Below are 23,375 nucleotides of genomic sequence, written 5' to 3' on the forward strand. Positions count from 1 at the left end.
TGGAAACTGTGAAGGCACACTAGCCGCTGAATAGGAGGGACGCATAGGAAACTGTTGTCTGTGACCACCCCGATACTCACCAAAAACCCAGAAGATCTAGCTCTATTACTTTAGCCCCTATCACACTCTCGATCAGCTCGATGCTGCTACTTCCTCTTCTCTAGGCCCTGGGGATATACCTGAATATGAGAAATATTCATACCTTTCTGAAGTGAGGCCGTCATGCAATCATTAATAAATTGCGGTCCAAGTCCAATCACAAACCGATGTACCCGATCCTCCATCTCAGCTACTATCGTGGGAGCATACCTGACTAGTGAGTTAAAGCGAAGACTATAATCTTGAACACTCATATTCCCCTAGCGTAGATTCAAAAATCTATCAACTCGAGCCCGTCGGGTCTCCGCTAGCAAAGAGTATCGAAGGAAAGCCTCTGTGAATCCCTGCCATACTATTGGAGGTGCATTAGTCCCCCTGGACAACTCCTAAGTCTTATAACACTAAACAGCAACATCCGTAAACGGTAAGAAGCCAACTCTACTGATTCAGTATCAGAAGCATGCATTACCCTCAATGTCCTCTACATCCGTCAATAAAATTCTGCGGGTCCTCATCCGATTTTGATCCTGTAAATACTGGAGGGTCCAAATTGATGAAGTCTCGAACCCTGGTACTATCAACCCAATCAGCATAACTAGTACCCGTACCATGACACTTGGGCCTGAGCAGCCACTAACTAAGTCAATAACGGAATAGCATCTCGCATCTCCTAGCCAAGTGTATCATATGGAGGAGTTGGGTGTGCTGTAGCTGCAGCCCCTATGGACCCCTCTGGAATGGAAGGGTCTTGAAAAGATCGAGATGGGGCCTCAATTTGGGACTCACCCTGGCCGACATCTAACGGTGGCACCCGACTGGTACCGTCATCTGTCAGAGCCTTGCCTCTCTGGCCAGCTGAAGCTCTCTTCATCACAGGCATCGCTGAAATAAGAACACGTTATTAGAAAAGGCATCCTGATGATACGACTCTAACTCACGATCTAAGATGAGAAAGAAGGACAACATTCCTAAATGCCCTCCAGCTTCTTGTTACACCCCGGAAACTTTTCGTTAACGTACTGCGAGTAGACTAACGAAGAGCACGAAATATATGGTATTTCAATGAGTGAGGAATGACATTTGATAATCCTAATTAAGATTTCAAAGACATTCGCAATAAGAGGAGAAAGTTTACCAAGAGAGGGCAAGGCATGCGATGTGTATCGGAAAGGATTTACGAGCAGCAAGTTAATGATGATTACATAGCGTCTTGGAGAAGAATTATGACGTCCCTTAGATTGTTAATGAGGTGACAAAAAGGTCTCAAGAAGGTTCCATAAGGATTGGAGATCACACCAAGTGACGAGAGCAAGATCAGTGAAAAGATGAGTTATACGGTCGATTATACGGTCCGTATAATGGTCCGCAAAATTGTTACAGTGGTATACGGTCACTTATACGGACCGTATAAAGTTATATGACCCGTATAATGTGCCGTATAATGGTCACAGAGGCGAGATGTGGAAGAGGTAATTTCACGGTCACTTATACGGACCGTATAAAATTATACGGCTCGTATAAAGTACCGTATAATGAACACAGAAGCGAGAATTTGACGGGGTGATTTCATGGACACTTATACGGACTGTATAAATTTATACGGACCGCATAAGTATCCGTATAATTACATCGGAACAGATTTTTAAGTTTTTAAATAAGATACCCAAGTTCATTATTTTCATTCCCATTTCTCCTCCACGACTCAAGAGTTCTCTAGAACCTTCCAAACACTTCATATAAAAGAATCCAAATGAAACTAAAGATCCACTTCATCAAACCCATAAAATCAAGTGTAAGAAACACATTAAAGCTCATCCAAGTCAAGGAATATCAATGGAAGTGAACTAGGGTTTTGGTTCAAGAGAAGTATTTCAACTCAAGGCTTATTTCTACACTATCTAAGGTAAGTCTTTTGGTATTTACATGTTATTTAAGGTATTGAAAAGTCAAAACACTTGGATTGTAGAAGGAGATAGAAAATGGGCCATGAATGTGTGAATAGTGACATTTTGGGTAGTAGTTTGGAGTGAATCACGAATATTGAGATGTGGTGATTATAAGTAACCTATAAATGACATTTAGAACATGGGGTAAGTATTATATGTGAGAAAACGCAATAGTGAACCATGACCATGTTTATGGAGGAATTGAAGTGAAATTGTGAAATGTGGATAATGTAGATGAATGATGATTGTTGCCTATAATATTGTGAATGTTGTTTTGGATGTTTGGGAATTGATATAAGATATGGATAAAGTAGTAGAAACAAAGGAAATGCCGCCCAATTTTTTCTAGCTTTAGTAAGCACGTTTTTATAATCGTCTAACTAATGTTAATACGAACTCCCTTGAAGGTAAAGACGTGAGCATTGAAGGAGATCGATCAAGCGGTAGAATAGCTAAAGGAAAAGGTATGTAAGGCTAGTCCCTTCTTTCTAAGGCATGACTCCTATAGCGTGAATCCTTCTATCTTTCCATGATTTTCCTACATATCGGAAATTATGAGTCTACGATTATAAAGAGCTTCATACAAGATAAAGAAAAGAGACACGTTACGAGTATGACAATATTGATGATGAATCTAAGTCTAGAAGTCCTAAAGCTCATGAATGACATTCCTACGAAGATGATGATCCTTATATGATTCCTATGATGTTATTTTCCTACCACTCCATGACTTTCTTACATTCCGGGAACTATGAGTCAACATTGATAAAAATCATCTTATGAGATAAAGATGAGGAATACGTCATGAATATGATAATAACGATGATAAGTTTAAGCCTAGAGATTCTAAAACAAGAAATGATGTCTATGGAGTTAATGATCCTATATACGATCCCTTGATGTTGTTCATGGTGTACACTCACCTTAAAATGTTAGTTACTTCAAGGTGAGATATGATGACTATGGTCACTTAATAATGTAATCGGGGGTTCTCGACCTTATGTCACCCCGATATTATTATAGATTGTCTATAAGCTCTAATGCATGTCCTATGACCAATGTTCTAAAACAATTACGAGTCTATGTTCATAGAGGATTTCATATGAGATAAAGGTAAGATATATGCCATAGATGCAATGATGGTAATGATGAGCCTAAGTCTAGATATTATAAAGTCTATCATACGATATTTATACGAAGTTCATGCTACGAATATGATATGATTTTCATAGATTGTCTTTAAATTCAAATGTATGCTCTATGAGAAATTATGATAAGCTTATGAGATGTATGTGATGGCAATGATGATGATGAGATATACCGAGCCTTGTTATGGCCGGGTACGGAAGACATGTATGTGATTTTGTCGAGCCACTATGTGGCCGAATACAGATATTATCGAGCCACTATGTGGACGAATACGGATATTGTCGAGCCACTACGTGGCCGAATACGGATAATGTTAAATGTTTATGAGCAGATACGGTACCATGATACATACATATATATATATATATATATATATATATATATATATATATATATATATATATGATACGATTATGTATACGCTATGATGATCCATGTACTATGATTATTTATGATATAGGCATGAAAGGTGTCCACCCTTAAAAGTTACGCAGGTTATATCTTCATCTTATGTCTCATGATTTCTCAATTATGTTCATTTCATTCATGCCTTACAACTCAGTACAATGTTCGTACTAACGTCCCTTTTCTTTGGACGCTGTGTTCATGCCCACAGGTAGACAGGGAGGCGACCCAAATTCATAGGAGCCGGTTAGCAGACTTTTGAGAGCACTCCATTATTCCGGAGGTGCCATTGATTTACTATTTTGTGTACATATATGTTTTGGGCACGACGGGGTCCTATCCGGTCCATATGTCTGATACTCTAGTAGAGGCTCGTAGATACCTATGTGTGGGTAGTATGGTCTCACGATGTCTTTATTGTATATATATTATTTTGATAGCCAAAGGGCTTATGTATATAAAAGTAATTATGTTTCCAAATGAAAAAGAAATGATTTTCCTATGATTATGAGCACATGAATATTAAAGAAGTGTATAATGAGTATGATGAGTAATAGAATAAGTGGTGCTCGGTGGTTAGCCCCGGGTACCCGTCATGGCCCCTAGTCGGGTCGTGACAAAAGTGGTATCAGAGCAGTTCAGTCTTAGGAAGTGTCTACAAGCCGTGTCTAGTAGAGTCTTATTTATGGTGTGTTGCGCGCCACACTAATAAACATGAGGCTACAAGGCATTTAGGAAAAATTACCATTCTTCATCTTAAGAGATCGTGCGATAGAGCTGTGTTATAAGATTATCTCCTCCCTAATAATGTGCTATAATTTCAGAAATGCCACCAAAGGGAAAAGCTATAGCCGCCCAGAAGGGCAAGAGTACGATGAAACGGCGGGTAGAAAAAGAGTCACTAATGAATGTAGAAGAGGGTGAATCACATAATGAGGCTACATCTAATACTTCTCCTACCCCACCTATTATAGAAGAACAAGAAAGGGTTTCATCTCTAGTTCCTGTGCCTCCAGTTCCTCCACCGGTTGCTTCGGGTCAACAAGTGACCGAGGCTATCCACTTATTGACACAGTTAGTTGCCGCCTAGGCACAGCGGCAGTGTTCAGGTTCAAGTGACAGGGCCATTAGTACTAGAGCCCGTGATTTTATGAGTTTGAATCCTCCGGAGTTTTTCGGGTAAAAGCCGAATGAAGACCCTCAAGGTTTTATTGATGAAATGTTGAGAACATTAAAGATTATTCATGCCTCCGAAACCGAATATGTGGAGTTAGCATCTTATAGACTCCGGGATGTGGCAGTTTTATGGTATAATAATTGGACATCATCAAGAAAAGAGAATGCGCCTCCTCCGGTTTGGCAAGAATTTGTAGATGCCTTCATCCGCCACTATTTGCCACCCGAGGTCCGTCGAGCTAGAGCGGATAGGTTCTTAAATTTAAAACAAGGAAATATGAGTGCCCGGGAAGCCTTCAGTTTAATTCATTGGCTAGATATGCTCCGACCATGGTGGCCGACATGGAAGGTAGGGTGCACAGGTTTGTGAGTGGCTTAGGGCCACATTTATTTACGGATTGTTTAACGGCTTCATTGCAAGATGGGATAGATATTTCCCGCATTCAAGCGCATGCCCAGAACTTAGAGGAGCAACAACATCCGAAAAAGGGCTAGCGTGATATTGATGAGGGGTAAAGTAAGAGGGCTAGATCCATAGGGGCTAATAACGACTATAGAGGGGGATCGAGGCAGTCATATTCTAGACACTTAGGCCAGTCGGCGACTAGTGTACCTCCACGAGTTGTAGGCTAGGGGTCCGATTGCTCTATTCATTTTGGACAGGATCAGAGTTTCAGAGAGTCGGGCTCTCGGTATAGGAGTGATTCAGGCCAGATGAGGTCATCTATACCACAATGTACCCAGTGCGGGAAGATACATTTGGGAACGTGCCGATTGGGTTTGGATGTTTGCTATGTTTGCGGCCAGTCAGGTCATATTATGAGAGAGTGCCCATTTCGAGGTGGTAGGCGTGCGGCTCAGCCCATAGGATCAGCGGCTGGTTCTTCTTCGGTTCGCCGGGGAGGGCAGACTCCCCAGATTCCAGCAGGTCGAGGTAGAGGCAGAGAGGGAGCATCTACTTCAGGTTCCACTCAGCCCTGTATGTATGCTTTAGATGAGCGACAGGATCTAGAGTCACTCCCCGATGCCATCACAGGTATATCTGCACCTTTGATAATGTGTTAAAAGAGGAATAAATATTTGTAATATTAAGCAAGTATGAATTATGAGGTTGTATGCTATGTAGCGACGGTAATCGGTAAAGTATGATATGAGGTATTAACAATGTTTATACATCCTTGAGAACAGTATTGATCCACCACTTGTAATCTTCATGAAATACCTTTTAAAAGTATTACCGATGAGACTAAAGGGGTTGTAAGGACAATGGTACTCAAGTTTTAAGGAAGAAAGGTATGAAGAGTAGAACTTCCAAGATAGTAGTTGCTGAATGATAGAGAAAGGATAGGGTTAGTTAGAAAAAGTAAGAGAGTGACGTACGCTACCGAGTAAGTTAGTTATTAATGAAAGCTTCCTTATCGTGCACACTATATTGTCAATATGTTTTATGAAGATGTGAGTGTAAAGAAAATATACGAGACATGAGTTATAGCACTTTAGAAATTTATCGTTACAGGATTATTGAGCTAGTAGTACGAGGTTGCATAATCAATGAAGGACATGAGAGGTGTCCTAGAATAATTAACTGTATGATAGAAAGGGAATGGGAGAGGTATAGGCAGATATAAAAATGCCCTGCCAAATAGCCACAGGTTGTGAGTTAAGAACTAGAAATGTAAGCTTGATAAAGGTATGTACGTTTTCTTTTTATGCATATGGGTCGTGTGTTGCCGACTTATATTGCTATTGTGTTATGGCCCTGTGAGGCAATGTTATTGTGGGAAGTTGTGACAAGATGGTAGTGCCATAGTACAGGGGAAACTCTGGCAAAATTTTAGTAGACTTCCCGAGTGCTTAACATTTGCGGACGAATGTTCCAAAAGGGGGGAATAATGTTACACCCCGAAATTTTTTCGTTCACGTACAACGAGTAGACTAACGAAGAGCACGGAATATACGGTATTTCAATGAGTGAGGAATGACATTTGATAACCCTAATTAAGATTTCAAAGACATTCGTAATAAGAGGAGATAGTTTGCCAAGAGAGGGCAAGGCATGCAATGTGTATCGGAAAGGATTTACGAGCAGCAAGTTAATGATGATTAAATAGCATCTTGGAGAAGAATTATAATGTCTCTTAGATTGTTAATGAGGTGATACACAAGTGTCAAGAAGGTTCCATAAGGATTGGAGATCACACCAAGTGACCAGAGCAAGATCAGTGAAAAGATGAGTTATACGGTCGATTCTATGGTCCGTATAATGTTATATGGTCCGTATAATGGTCCGCAGAATTGTCACAGTGAAGTCCCTCACTGGTGAGATTATACAGGCACTTATACGGACCGTATAAAGGTATACGGCCCGTATAATGTGTCGTATAAAGGTCACAGAGGCGAGATGTGGAAGAGGTAATTTCACGGTCACTTATACGGACCGTATAAAATTATATGGCCCGTATAAAGTACCATATAATGAACACAGAAGCAAGAATTGACGGGGTGATTTCACGGTCACTTATACGGACCGTATAAGTGTCTGTATAATTACGTCGGGACAAATTTTAAGTTTTTAAATAAGAGGCCCATGTTCATTATTTTCATTCCCATTTCTCCTTCACGACTCAAGAGTTCTCTAGAACATTCCAAACTCTTCATATACAAGAATCCAAGTGAAACTAAAGATCCACTTCATCAAACCCACAAAATCAAGTGTAAGAAACACATTAAAGCTCATCCAAGTCATGGAATATCAATGGAAGTGAACTAGGGTTTTGGTGCAAGAGAAGTATTTCAACTCAAGGCTTATTTCTACACTATCTAAGGTATGTTTTATGGTATTTACATGTTATTTAAGGTATTGAAAAGTTGAAACACTTGGATTGTAGAAGGACATAGAAAATGGGCCATGAATGTGTGAATAGTAACATTTTAGGTAGTAGTTTGGAGTGAATCACGAATATTGAGATGTGGTGATTATAAGTAACCTATAAATGACATTTAGAACATGGCGTAAGTATTATATGTGAGAAAACGCAATAGTGAACCACGACCATAATTATGGAGGAATTGAAGTGAAATTGTGAAATGTGGATAATGTAGATGAATGATGATTGTTTCCTATAATATTGTGAATGTAGTTATGGATGTTTGGGAATTGATATAAGATATGGAGAAAGTAGTAGAAACAAAGTAAATGCCGCCCAATTTTCTCTAGCTTTAGTATGCACGTTCTTATAATCGTCTAACTAATGTTAATACGAACTCCCTTGAAGGCAAAGACATGAGTATTGAAGGAGAACGATCAAGTGGTAGAATAGCTAAAGGAAATGGTATGTAAGGCTAGTCCCTTCTTTCTAAGGCATGACTCCTATAGCATGAATCCTTCTATCTTTCCATGATTTTCCTACATATCGGAAATTATGAGTCTACGATTATAATGAGCTTCATACAAGATAAAGAAAAGAGACACCTTACGAGCATGACAATATTGATGATGAATCTAAGTCTAGAAGTCCTAAAGCTCATGAATGACATTCCTACGAAGATGATAATCCTTATATGATTCCTATGATATTATTTTCCTACCTCTCCATGACTTTCTTACATTCCGGGAACTATGAGTCAACATTGATAAAGATCTTCTTATGAGATAAAGATGAGGAATACGTCATGAATATGATAATAGCGATGATAAGTTTAAGCCTAGAAATTCTAAAACAAGAAATGATGTCTATGGAGTTAATGATCTTATTTACGATCCCTTGATGTTGTTCATGGTGTACACTCAACTTAAAATGTTAGTTCCTTCAAGGTGAGACATGATGAATATTGTCATTTCATAATGTAATCGGGGGTTCTCGACCTTATGTCACCCCGATATTGAAATAGATTGTCTATAAGCTTTAATGCATGTCCTATGACCAATGTTCCAAAAATAATTACGAGTCTATGTTCATAGAGGATTTCATATGAGATAATGGTAAGAGATATGCCATAGATGCGATGATGGTAATGATGAGCCTAAGTCTAGCTATTATAAAGTCTATCATACGATATTTATACGAAGTTCATGCTACGAATATGATATGATTTTCATAGATTGTCTTTAAATTCAAGTGTATGCTCTATGAGATATTATGATAAGCTTATGAGATATATGTGATGGAAATAATGATGATGAGATATACGTTATGTCACCCCGATAATGTTATAGATTGTATATAAGCTCTAATGCATGTCCTATGACCAATGTTCCGAAAACAATTACGAGTCTATGTTCATAGAGGATTTCATATGAGATAAAGGTAAGAGATATTCCATAGATGCGATGATGGTAATGATGAGCCTAAGTCTAGAGATTATAAAGTCTATCGTACGATATTTATACGAAGTTCATGCTACGAATATGATATGATTTTCATAGATTGTCTTTAAATTCAAATGTATGCTCTATGAGAAATTATGATAAGCTTATGAGATGTATGTGATGGCAATGATGATGATGAGATATACCGAGCCTTGTTATGACCGGGTACGGAAGACATGTATGTGATTTTGTCGAGCCACTATGTGGCCGAATACGGATATTGTCGAGCCACTATGTGGCCGAATACGGCTATTGTCGAGCCACTACGTGGCCGAATACGGATAATGTTAAATGTGTATGAGCAGATACGGTACCATGATACATATATATATATATATATATATATGATACGATGATGTATGCGCTATGATGATCCATGTACTATGATTATATATGATATAGGCATGAAAGGTGTCCACCCTTAAAAGTTACGCAGGTTATATGTTCATCTTATGTCTCATGATTTCTCTATTATGTTCATTTCATTCATGTCTTACATACTCAGTACAAAGTTCATACTGCCGTCCTTTTTCTTTGGACGCTGTGTTCATGCCCGCAGGTAGACAGGGAGGCGACCCAGATTCATAGGAGCCGGTTAGCAGACTTTTGAGAGCACTCCATTATTCTAGAGGTGCCATTGATTTACTATTTTGTGTACATATATGTTTTGGGCACGACGGGGTCCTGTCTCGTCCATATGTCTGATACTCTAGTAGAGGCTCGTAGATACGTATGTGTGTAGTATGGTCTCACGATGTCCTTATTGTATATATATTATTTTGATAGCCGAAGGGCTTATGTATATAAAAGTAATTATGTTTCCAAATGAAAAATAAATGGTTTTCCTATGATTATGAGCACATGAATATTAAAGAAGTCTATAATGAGTATGATGAGTAATAGAATGAGTGGTGCTTGGTGGTTAGCCCAGGATACCCGTCATGGCCCCTAGTCGGGTCGTGACACCTCCTGTTTATAATTGTGGTGCACAACACACTATAAAAAAGACTCTGCTAGACACGGCTTGTAGACAACCCTAAGATAGAACTGCTCTGATACCAAGTTTGTCACTAGCCAAATCGGAGGGCCATGACGGGCACCCGGGCCCTACCTACCGAGCACCACTAATCATGTTGTCATATTGTAATCATAAACAACGGTGGAATACTAAGGTCATCAGATGGAAACCCACTAGATCATAAGAGAAATATATTGAAAGGGAACGAGCCAAAAGGACATGCGTATATAACTATGCTAGACAAAACTGTACAAGCCAGTAAGGCCACCATAGACAACTATACACAAAATATAGGTCGAGGGGGGCTATACAACGTCTAACTGTATCAAAACTATGTACAAGCCTCTAATAGAGTATATGACATAACAAGGTAGGGACAGAGCCCCGCCATACCCATTTGTACAATACAAATATAACGTACCAAAGCTGAACAACAACTCCGAGACAAGAGGAGTTCTCCAATATCAGCTAAACAATAACCTACGGAGGCAGATCGTCAACCTATCTACCTGAACCTGCGAGCATGAAACGCAGCGTCCCCATAGGCGAAAGGGGCGTCAGTACGAAAAAAGTACTGAGTATGTAAGGCATGGAAGTAACATAAAGATGACATGAAAGTATGTAGGATAAAGGGAATGCAACCTATACATCTGAACGCCTGATCATGCATATATAATTCCTGTCATGCCTCTGTGGGCATCCCATCATATCATATCAGCCTCTTGGGCATAATCATCATCATATCGGCCTCTATGGGCATACTTATCATCATATGACCAGCTGATGATGTGGTAGTGCGTATATAACCCCATCACCTTCCCCATACTCCATATACATACATATATATATATATATATATATATATATATATATATATATATATATATATATATATATAATGCAATGCATGAATATGATAAGAGTGCATCCTGAATCTTTCGGAGTGACGTAAGGTCGTTACACCTCCGATCATCATTATGGAATAGCATTTTCATCGCCATATGACTTTATAAAGCATATTGAATCTGAAAGACTTACTATGAACAATATCGTTGGAACATGAATCAACATAGGACATCTCTAGCTGCTAAGAGTGGAATCATTATGGGTAGAGTTGCGTTTACGGTTCGTTCATGAGGACCATGCCAAAAGAAAGAAAGTTAGCCTTAACATACTTCACGTATTCAACACAACCCCACCACGAATCTGTCGGACCAATACTCTAATCTCCTTAGTCACTACAGTACACTTAACAGCCAACAACATAACAACAACCTCATATAAGTCTCGTTAATTTCACAGCACTACTCACTCCAAGATTTACATCAAAACATTCCAATATACGCTTTGTATATGATACTTCTACACTTTATTCTTATAATTATAACAAGTCTAACATCCTCAATACAATCTCAACACCAACTACTATCCTTACAATAGATTTTAGTTCAAAAACACATTAACAAGATGACTCAAGCTATATTAAATCTCAACGTAAGCTCATGTTCATATTTGAACCTTCCCTCCAACTTATTTCCTTCCAAACCTAGTATAATCATCACATAAACTTATAAACATGGAATTAAGATGGAGTCTTACCTCAAGAAATCAAGACCACTCCAATTCCAAGACTACTTCACCTTGAAGCATCCTCCAAAACCACTACCAAGGGGAGAAAGAAGCTTCCACCATCACTTTAGGACCTTTAGGCACTTGATTCTTGCTTTTACTTAGGGGTCGGTTAGGTATATTGGGGAGAGTTTCCTAGAAGGTTAGAGGTCAGGGGAAGTGGAAGAAATAAGATAAAATGAGGAGTATATGAAGTATTTAAAAAAAAGAGTTGAAACCGACATAGAAACACTCCCAGAAATACTAGATGTATATATATATATATATATATATATATATATATATATATATGGACCGTATTTTCCAATGAAATTTCTGCCCTCTCTGCCAAGAGAAGTACGGACTGTATTTCAAGGTACGGTCTATATTTTGATATATGGTCCATATTTCTCTTCCTAAACTCAAACTCTAATGAAATGTATTCTCTTTGATTCGTTCATCCTCTAATCCTTCCAATACATGCCAAACATGAACTTAAACCTCCGTATACTTAAGATGAACACGTCTAGTCTTATAAAACCTCATTTTTTTAATTTTTTTTTTCAAAACCACCTAACGTGTTGGGAATTTATTCCATAAAAATATTTATAGAAACAATGCATAAAAAAGAAACTATCTAAAAAGGAAAGTTAGTTATGATCAACACATTAATACTACATAAACCTTCATCATACTAAATAAATCATGGACCTTGATTTGTATCCATCTTTCACACCATCAAGTCTTACAGGTGGAATGGATCAAATCTCTTGAATTTAACTTCAGGTAATCCTGGATGAAGTAGAGTTCAGTTGCAGTATTATTAATCCATGATCTTAGCTAGTATAGCATATGAACTGAGTAACAAAAGTTGTTGTTGATTCTCTTGCTTGTAACTTGCTGCATCTAGCTCCAAATTGATGAAGTTCCCAACCAGAAATATCGATGGTTTGTGGTAGAATGAACCAAGGTTAATACCACACACCACAAAACAAAGTTATTTCCAGTTGTATTTCCTCCCCTTCCATCATTATTGTCTTGTACTACTGTTGCCATGATAGTTGTTGAGTTTGTTGTTGATCTAACCCTCAAGTTTGGTATTTGACTTTTATCCATGTTGATCAATCTCCTTCCATGAGCTGGAATATCTTGAAACTGATTGTATTGAATTGTACCTGCAAAATCAAAAACTAGGTTAGTGAAATAATTTGCCACACAGTTTCCTTCTCTGAACACATGCACCACTAAAACAGCCTTATCCTTCATCCATTTTTGTATACTCCTCACTGTCAAAGCAATGCTCTATGGCACCTCCCAAATGCCATCCAACATCTTTTGCATTGTAAGGGAATCTATTACCACTACTACAAACAGTAAATCATGCAGAACACAATACTTATTCCACTCCTCAATAGCCACAGCTTCAGCAACAAGATTAGTAGTATTAGTTGACAATCTTGCCATTGCATATATAAACTCTCCTGAACTGTCTCTAATACAAAAGGCTGCTGAACTTGGCCTTGGATTTCCTTTAGAAGCACCATTAGTGTTGCATTTAAAGCATACTCTATCTAGAAAATTCCACTTCACCTGTTTATAAGTTAATGGCATCCTATAGTTCTCTAACAATTCAACTATCACAGGCTAGCTTTTTAGCATATTCTGCAGTCAAGGATATCTTTTCTGTGATAGCATATATGTGTTCCTGTTGATCTCATGAATGATCTTATTATGAGAAACTGCTCTTCCATGCCTCATGGTATTCCTGCCCGTCCAAATTTTCCACAAAACCAAAGTAGGAATTGCTTGATATAAAGGTTTCAACCTTGCAACAGTTTAAAAATTCCACCAGCACAAGAATGTCTGCTGAATCTATAGAAAAGGGCCTAATACACCTACTGCAGTTGAAAAATAATGCCATACTGTAGTTGCAAAAGGACCTGTAATGAAAATATGATCCATGGTTTCCTGCTGAGTCTGGCAACACCAACATCGTGAGACTGTGTTGATTCTCGTTTTCATCAGCACTTCATCTATAGGTAGCTTACAAAACCAAACTCTCCATAAGAAAAACAAGATTTTGTATGGCAAACCTTTGATCCAGAATTTGTCACAAACAAGTGATACCAGATTCCTTTGCCTCAGCTTCTCCCATGCACTCTTAACTATGAAATTACCAGAACTTGTAAGCATCCACCATGGCCTATCTATCTCAGTTGTTCTCACAAAATGTCCCAGCTCTTTTCTAACATGATCAACAATAACAGCTGGTAACACATCTTATAACTTTGCATAGTTCTAACTTTCACTCATCAACTCTTCAAGCTATTCTCCTATAACATCATTCTGAGATTGAATAGGTATCAGATCATACAAGGCACCTAGTTTAGACCAATTAGCAAACCAGATTGAATAAGATCCATTCTTAGGTTCCCACCAAATACCATGTTCCGTTTCATCTCTAGCTTGCAGCATCATTTTCCAAGTCTGAGATTCCCCTTTCCACTGAACCACAGTTGGCCTAAACCTCTTACAATATTTGTTCCACATGAAATTGTACCACAGTGTACTGCTTGTCATGAATCTCCACTAATGTTTAGCAAACAATGCTTTGGATATATCATATAGTGATTTGAAGCCTAACCATCCTTCATTCTTTGGATAGCATACATTTTCCCATGAAGACCAGTGCTTGTTTCTTCCTTCTTCCTTAGTTTGCCAAAAACATCTATTGAATAGCTTGTGTAGATCCTTAATGACACACTTTGGAGGCACCTTAGCAGACATTAAATAAATTGGGATGCTTTGTACAACACTTGATATCAACACAACTTTCCCTCCAAAGGATAATAATTTGCTTCTCCAAGCCTGCAACCTGTCCCTTACTTTCTTCATCATGTCTTTATAGAACAACTTCTTCCTTCTAGCATGAAAGATAGGACATCCCAAATAAGTAAGTGGGAATTCACCTTTGCTGAAGCTTGTTATTTGTTGTACCTCCTGATTCAGTACAATAGCCACCTTCTTATGCATATAAAAAAAGCTCCTCTCTTCATTGATCTTTTGTCCAGGTACTCTCTCATATTCAAGCAAAATTGACATAATCATCTCCAAAGAAGCTTTATTTGCAGATGCAAATATGATTGTATCATCTGCATATGATACATGATTCAAGTTTGCACTCCACCCCTGCATCTACTGATATCTCATCCAAAACTTCATCATTTAATCTGGCATTGTTAACAATATGATCATCATTATTAGTGATATTTTCCATTCCTGTGACCTCCCTGCCTTCATTGTCAATATGAACTATTGTAATACATCCAATCATCACTACTGGATCCTTTCTCATCTCTTCAATCTCTTCCTCTTGATGGAGGACTAGTGTCACACCCCGACAAGGAGTATGACAGGCTCCGACCCATAGGCCGGGAACCATTTGACTTAACAGTTACCTTGAATACCTTATACTATAACTTATCATACACCTGCACGCAGAAAAGACCCAATATAGAAATATCCAATAATCCAACATATATGTACATATGCGAACGGACATGGTGGCTACAACATCAGGAGTATCATAAAGACGACAAGGCTAACAGGGAAGTCTCACAGACCAACACAATGCCAACATGACCATATACACTACTTACATACCCCACTATTTCAATGTGCCTCTAAGAGTGTACATATGAACATATATTATATTAGCAGAAAAGTACCAAAGATAGCAAGTCCGGAGTAGTGGCACTTGCTGACACCGCTGAAGCTGGAAGTCCTACTGCGGTTGCTCTCCAATAACTCTGTCAGAGCCTGCAGCAGGAAATGCAGTGTACCATGTAACGGGATGTTAGTACGGGTAAAAGTACTGAGTCTGTAAGGCTAGAGTCAATTACATAAGTAGGACGGAGACATAAAAAGAATAGAAGTGACCTGCCATATGAGAAAGTACAACATACAATGCATGAGTTTACAAAATCATATGCAAGTATATACTTATATATATAAATAGTATCAACATTATAATGTACTCGGCCTTTTCAGGACTCGGTGTGTAACGTACCTAGCCCTTTTGGAACCCGGCCCTTTCGGGACTCGGTGTGTAATACCAATTGATCAGTGGTTTCACAAAATGTGCCGTACCCGGCCGAATATAACGCGGCTCGGTATAGTAAAATAATGCATACATATATATATATATATATATATATATATATATATATATATATATATATATATATATATATATATATACAATGCATAATGAGCCAATGAAGTAACAACGGCCTTTCAGAGTGACATAAGGTCGGTAACCTCCGAACAATTTATGGAATACATATCGAATCCAAGGAAATAACTAAATGATGATACACATGATATTATTTTAGAACCAATCAAATAATTAAAGCATTAAGATTGGAAATACAAAGCATAGGAGTGGAGTAAATTTGTTATGGAACGCTCATGTTCATATTCTAGTTGGATTCGTGCCAAAGAAAGAGAGAAGCAAACACCTTACATACCTTATCCGTCAAGCCACCACTTAAAGAATCCCTTACTCCGATGCTTGCCTTTCACCCAAACCTAGATATCGAGAAATACATCTTTAATCATACTTTCATCATATTTCCCATCAAGTTATAAGTACTAGTTATCAAAGGCTAATTTGGGTTACGAAAGTTTGGGCAGCATCTCCCCTATATTATCTACTTCCTCCAAATACCAAAGAAACTCCCAAACAATACCAATAACATCAACAACAATATCATCAAGATTCTACAAGATAATTATGTATAAGTTCATCCAAAACTTTCTTCAACTTCAATGCTCAAGCCAACAATACCAATACCACTATCTATAACTCTTATTCTCGTAAATATTCCTAAATCAATATTAATAAAGAGAAATTCACACCTTAACTTTACTAGAATAGGAAGATCTTCAATATTTACTTTGAATCCAGGCTAACTCCAACGCAAAACGAAACTACAATTGCGGCTACACGCTATTCGGACCTTGATTAATACTCCATCTCTTGAAATTACTCAAAATCCTCACTTTTATGGTGTATATAAGCTCTCATATGTTTTTTGAGCTTTATGGAATATTTGGCGGATTTATTATGAAGAAAATGTGGTTGTTATCCCTTATATAGTGGATTAGAGTCTGTTGGAACCGACCCTCAAAATTCCTTCTGCGCGTTCGCGCAGAGTTGGCCAGTGCTACTCTGTGTGTTCGTGTCACGACCCAACTAGAGGGCCATGACGGGTATCCGGAGCTAACTATCGAGCACCACCCATCAGACTTATCATCACGCTCAAGCTGAACATACCCCATTTCCAACACAAGCTTATCATGAAATGATCCTCAAATATCTCTCAAAACATATGAATACTTAAGCCCACGAGGCTACAAACTGATACACATGATATACACTAAGAAGATCACGAGACATCTACTACCCACACATATGTATCTACGAGCCTCTAACTGGAGTGCTGAAATCGTAAGGATGGGACAGGACCCCGCCATGCCCCAATATGTACACAAAAGAATATACCTTTAAGCTGCACCTCTGGAGTAGTGGAGTGCTCTTGTATGTCTGCTGGATAAGCTCATAAAAATTCGGACTGTCTCCCTGTCTACGTATGGGCACGAACACAACATCCATAGAGGAAAAGGATGTTAGTACGAACAATGTACTGGGTATGTAAGGCATGTATATCAACCGTAATAAAGAAATGAGAGAACATAAAGTAAAGGAATAACCTGTAACTGATTGCCTCTCAAGGCAGAATCATGCATGCCAATTTTTATAATAAAAAACATCATATCATATATAAATACATAAACTGCCCGACCATATAGGTACGGTGTGATTATCATTAGCCCGCGTCCTGGCCTCCCGCGTCCAGCGTAAACATCTCATGCCACGCACTAGTGGTGTCTGCCCGACGATTAAGCACGGTGTAATCATCATCATAGCTGCCCACTTACGCCCAGCGTAGTGGTGTCTGCCCGGCCAACTAGGCACGGTGTGATTATACGTGAAAATAACATAAAGCATGCATGAGAGCCCAAATGAAAGCCATAGCTCTATCGAAGTGACGTAAGGTCAGGAACCTCCGATTATATTATGGATCAAACATCATCGCTAGGTCTCACCTTGAAGGAACTAGTATCATGAGGTGAGGCAACAACAAGAAATAACATCAATGAAATCATAAAAATGGGATTATGAAGCTCATAATAGCATCATCTCATAGGCTTTGGAATCTCTAAAATAGCATCATTATCATCATCCTTGTCATGGAACGTATCTAATCTCTATCTCATAAGAAGCTCTTAAGAATCATAAACTTTCAGCTTCTGGGACGTAAGAAGGTCATGGAATGTGGAGAATATGGCAACATAGGAGTCATTCCTTTACGAAAGAAAGGGACTAGCCTTACATACCTTTACGTCTTCTCAATGACTAAGCGCTCTCCTTCCAAGCTCACCACTCTACATTCAAGAGAATTCGTATTACAATAGATCATTAGAAACATGTTTAAGTCTAATCTAAAGCAACTAAGAGCTAACAAAAATTGGGTAGCAATTCCTTTGTTTCCACAACTTCCTCCATCTAATAAACAACTACCAAACATCAATAACAAAATCCATGATATCATCATTAATAAACTTCTTCAAGTTAAACATTATTCAATCCTCACAATTCTCTTTCAAATCATCCACAACCATAGCTACAACGCAACACCATGTTCATTCTCATATAATACTTCCTCAACGTTATTATTATCATTCATAACAAGATTATTCTCATCTCATATTAAGAATCATGACTCAAATTAACTTACTACTCAAAATACCATTATTTCCATATTTGAGCTCATATTCTACTTCCTTCTCTAATCCAAGTCTTTCAACCACTCAATACTCTAATAACATGAACTAGATGTAAAACTCACCCTTGATTATGTAGTAATGATCTTTGGGTGAAGATACTTCACTTGAGAAAAATCCAACTTCAACACAAAAGGAATTCTTGACTCCAAGAACCCTAGTGAGCCTTTTACACTTAATCCTCTCGATTCTTGCTAATTAATCTGTGATTTCTCTTGAGTTCATGTTGGTATGGTATGGAGAATGTTCTAGAGCTCTCTTGAGGTGTAGATAATGAGGGAAATGAAAAATAAGAACTTGGGTCCTCTTTTTATAAAAATTTAAAAGTTGTCTGACATGGTTATACGAACACTTATACAGTCCATATAAGTAACCGTATAATACTACCAGGGAGTGACCCTTCTCTGGACAGGTTATACGGACCCTTATATGGAGCGTACATGTTATATCCCGTATTTTTGTATGTCGAATTATTCGTAAGCTAATTGACATAAGTTAAGGACGAGATTATTTTTGGGATATGAAATAAGGACTTTTAATCCTCGATTTTAATTAGTGCACGATTTGTTTATAAATTTCAATTAGTATAGAACTATTAATGGAGATTAGGGATTAATTAACTATGATTAGATTATTTAGTGGAGATTATTGATTAATTAAGATTAATTAAGTTAGCTAATTAGATAATTAAGTGGGCCCCACCGAATTTTAAAAAAGAAATAATAAAATAAAACAATAGAAATTGATGAGTCATTAGGGGGGGGGGGGGCACTTGTCCTATGGATGGACATCATATACATAGTCAAGTTAATGACTAATTTTAGCTATTCTTTTTGATTTGCAAATTGTAGATTAAGTGAAAAGGAGGGAGGAGCATAGCCATGGCTGCCAAGCTCTCGACCCGCTGTGGTTTTTAAAAAAAAATATATATTTTTCTTGATTAGATTAAATTCCAAGATAGTTTGCACGTCCAAGGAAGTGATAGCAACATAAGGGATTGAATTGAGGAAGAGGAAATAGTGCAATTGGTGCAAGTGAGTGTAGAATTTGCTCCAATTAAATTAAGGTAAGATCTTCTCATTTTATGGTATAATTGGATTAATGGTGTCGTTGATTGTGTGTCAAAAATGAAGGAATTATGATAATTAAAGATGTAGTTGTTATATGGAATTGTTGAGTTGAAGGATTAAAAGTGTGGCTTTATGTTCATGTGTTGTTGTTCTTGTTGTTGTCGTGTTGTTGGTGATGTGGCTCCTAAATTTGGAGGAAAGAAGTGTATAACGTATCATATACAAAGCGTATGTTGGTCTTGTTGGTGTATAATCTTAAATGCTAATGATTTGGATTGGAAAAGGATTAAGAAAGGTTATTGGGTTGTTTGAGTTGTTTGTGGGTTGGATTTTAAGGATTTGATATGAATATTTCTATTATTGTTGTTGTTGGTATTGCTGTGATAACAGGACATTAATTGGAAGTTCGGGTTAGGCGAGTTATATAGAGGAAATGCTGCCCGATTTCTGTTATGTTCTTAGCTAACCAAAATCCTAATCAAGAAAGTATGAACTAAAGAATGATTCCTATAAGTGATTGGTTGTAGAGCTATAAGCTAGAAAGTATAGTTTACTAACGATAGCGTTACTTTCATATTAAATAGGCTAAAGGGGCGACACAGCGAACTTGGTTACGGTTAACCTATAAAAGGTATGTAAAGCTAACCCTTCTTTCTTTTTGGCATGATTTACATGAAATGAACAAACGACGAATGTATAAGTTCCTATTCTTAGAGACACTAGTGTGGTTAATATTCTTGATCTCCATAAGTTATTTCATATTGTCTCGGTACGTGACTATGACTCCTGAAGTTCCATTTGACAAAATTCATAATGATGTTCGAGAGATACTTGACATGACTGTCTCCGTTGATATTCAAGTGTTAGTTCATTTTATCTATTCTATCGAGTCTCAGATGATGATTTGATTTGCATATGGTTACTCACTACTCTGCTCGTGCATGCTGTTATTATATCTTTCACCGAGTCCCGGGCCGGGTATGTTCTCGTCACAGTTCACTGCATTGTTCACCGAGTCCCTCACTAGAGGGTCGGGTACAGTATATGTATATATATGATGATATGATGATATGATGATGTGATGATATGATGATATGATGATGTGATTATGGCGCCAAGGATGGTATGTGATGACTTTATTCACCGAGTCCCGTAATGGGCCGGGTACGATATATGATAATGACATGCATGTTTTACGTTTCATAGGCCAGTGTATTGGTACTTTAAATGTCATACTTGTCTCCTATGATCTCTATTTCAGTCGTGATTCTCTTTGTTGTATTTCATGTTTTATATACTCAGTACATATCTCATATTGACCCCCTTTCTTCGGGGGGCTGCGTTTCATGCCCGCAGGTACAAATACTCGATTTGGCAATCCTCCAGCTTAGGACTTCTACTTAGCTGTCTTGGAGAGCTCTATTGTTTTGGAGCCTAGACCTTTGGTACAGATCCTTTTTGATGTATATATATGTTTACCCAGGGGTACGGCGGGGCCCTGTCTCATCATATTTTCACTATCGATACTCTTAGAGGTCTGTAGACATATGTGTGGGTTGTGTATAAGTATTGTTCAGGTGTGTCTATATGGCTTACGAATGGTATTCACATATTGTGACAACCTTGTCGGCTTACGTATGGTATTGATATGTTGTGGCAGCCTTGTCGGCTTGCGTGTGGTATTGATATGTTGTGGCAGCCTTGTCGGCTTGCGTGTGGTATTGATATGTTGTGGCAGCCTTGTCGGCTTGCGTATCATATTGACATGTAGTGGCAGCCTTGCCAGCTTGCGTATCATATTATATTTTGATTAATTGTGACTCCTCAGGAGACAGGTTATCTGGATACCTATATATGATGACATTAGGAAACTTTGAGGTTCTTTTGCAAAGTTTCCATATTATTCTTAAGAATCAACTTGTCTATATTTAACAGTACGTATATGTGTGTCCAGCTCAGGCACTAGTCATGGCCCACGGGGTTGGGTCGTGACAGTACAAGTTATACAGGCCATATAAGCTATACGGGCCGTATAAGTGGTCGTATAACTCACATGTTTTCGAAATTGCTCTCGTTGCTTCGTTTGACTTCCAATCCTTATGGAACCTTCTTGGCACTTGTATAGTACTTCATTAACCATCTAGGGATCCTTATAGCTCCTCCCCAAGACATTAATAAATAATCGTTAACTTGATACTTGCAAAAACCTCACCAACCACGACTTATACTTTACTTCCTTCGACAAACTTAGTTTCACCGATTCGTCTAGCTTTAAAAACTTGTCGTATACACTTTAAAGTTATCAAGTACTCTTCTTAAGGCCATATGGACTCCATGTTACCCTTAAGCTTGCGTTAGTCTATTCATAGCTCAACATAGGAAATGTCCGAGGTGTAACAGTTCGCGCCACCCTTTGGCGCGTTCACGCAGGGTTAAGCCCTGCACTAGAAGTCCGTCTTAAAATGCTCATAATTCTCTCTTCTGATGTCGGATCGACACACGGTTTGTTTCTTTGGAAACTAGACTTCCCAAACTTCAATTTGTTTCGCCCCAAATCTCCTCATATACTATAAGATATTCCTTCCTCAAGTAGGGCCAAAACTGCCCCTCATATTTTCTCCAAAATCCAACAAACTTAATTTCCTTAATTCACTTGCCCGCCAATCCTTCCGCTGCTTATTATATGAAATTAAACCCTCATAAACATAGGATAAGCGCATCTAATCTCATGTATCCTTGAAGGTAACTCCGATGTTCATACTTAAAACAGCCAACACCTACGAATTTCAACGTACAAAACTACGGGGTGTAACATTTCCCCCCCCCCCCCCCCCCCCCTTTTAAAAACATTCATCCTCGAATGTTAGAATACTTATAGTATAATCATACATTTCAAATTTTTACGGAACATTAGTAAAGTATCTTTTGCAATTTGAGCACTGCTAATTTCTTGCCTACCACAATTCCAGTTTATATGTCCTGTAGGATACCGTACTCAACGACACATAACATGCAGTAATTAGAATAATATTTCCCATCACATTGATTCTCAAGGGATTAAATATGACTTTTACCTTGTAAGTGATTTGCGAATAAAGCAGCATCTTGCAAGGATTCCTCCGGAATAGTATCATCTGTGGCAGGGAATAAATGGGGATACTTGGACTTCATTTCTGCTTCAGCTTCCTATGTCATCTCTTCCATATCTTTACTTCTCCACAGAACCTTTATTGAAGCCACATCTTTGTTTATGAGTCTGCAGACATGTCGGTCGAGAATAGCAATTGGTTCTTCCTCGTATGTCAGATTTTTTGTAACTTATATATCGTCAATAGGTACGACTCTGGAAAGATCTCCGATACATTTTCTCAGCACGGACACATGAAAAACTGGATGAACTGCTTGTAGTTCTGATGGTAATTCCAATTCATAAGCTATCCGGCCTACCTTTCGGACGATCTTGTAAGGTCCAATATATCGGAGACTGAGCTTCCCTTTCTTACCAAATCACATCACGCCCTTCATAGGTGATATTTTCAGAAATACCCAATCACCTACCTAGAACTCCAATTCTCGCCGTACATCCGCATAAGATTTCGGCCGGCTCTGAGCTGTGTGTAACCGTC

The sequence above is a fragment of the Lycium barbarum genome, chromosome 5, assembly GCF_019175385.1.
Source record: "Lycium barbarum isolate Lr01 chromosome 5, ASM1917538v2, whole genome shotgun sequence".
Classification (NCBI taxonomy): Eukaryota; Viridiplantae; Streptophyta; class Magnoliopsida; order Solanales; family Solanaceae; genus Lycium; species Lycium barbarum.